This window comes from Sinocyclocheilus anshuiensis, unplaced genomic scaffold, assembly GCF_001515605.1.
Source record: "Sinocyclocheilus anshuiensis isolate Anshui unplaced genomic scaffold, SAMN03320099.WGS_v1.1 scaffold451, whole genome shotgun sequence".
NCBI lineage: Eukaryota > Metazoa > Chordata > Actinopteri > Cypriniformes > Cyprinidae > Sinocyclocheilus > Sinocyclocheilus anshuiensis.
Window position 1 is genome coordinate 1,024,768 of NW_015549630.1, and position 671 is coordinate 1,025,438.

Here is a 671-nt window from a genome sequence, read left to right on the forward strand (position 1 = left end):
AACCTGCCCTGCACATTTTGTATGTCTCCATCATCTAACACACCTGATTCAACTCATCATCTTGTTAGTAGAGACTGCAAGAACTGTGTCTGATAAGGGATACATACAAAGTGTGCAGGGCTGGGGGTCCTCCAGGACAGGTTTGAAAACCACTGCACTACAGTATAGGGAACATTCTCTATTAACTACAACTTTTGCCTTAATTAACTCCTAATTTACTTATTAATAGTTGGTAAGGTAGTTTTTGTAGCATTTAAATGTAGGTATTGAGTAGGATTGAGGGATGTAGGCCTAGAATAAGGTCATGCAGAAAAATGCATTAATATGCACTTTAAATACTAATTAACAACCAATATACTAGTAATATGCAAGCTAATAAGCAACTAGTTAAAAGTGAGAGCTGAACTCTAAAATAAAATGTTACCAATATTAACGTTACCTAGAAAGTAGAAACAGATTAACGTTACAGTACCTTTGTTGTAAATGGAGACTTTTATTGCGTCATCCGTGTTCATCTTCAAGCAGGCAGTTTGGGCTCTGGATGAAAACAAACCTAGCTGTTATTCAAAAGCAGCATTACACCCAAAATTAATGCAACTATAATTCTAAGAAAGTAAGATCCAGCCCAAATACTGAAAGATGTCTAGGCTATATCAAATGTGCATGTGAAA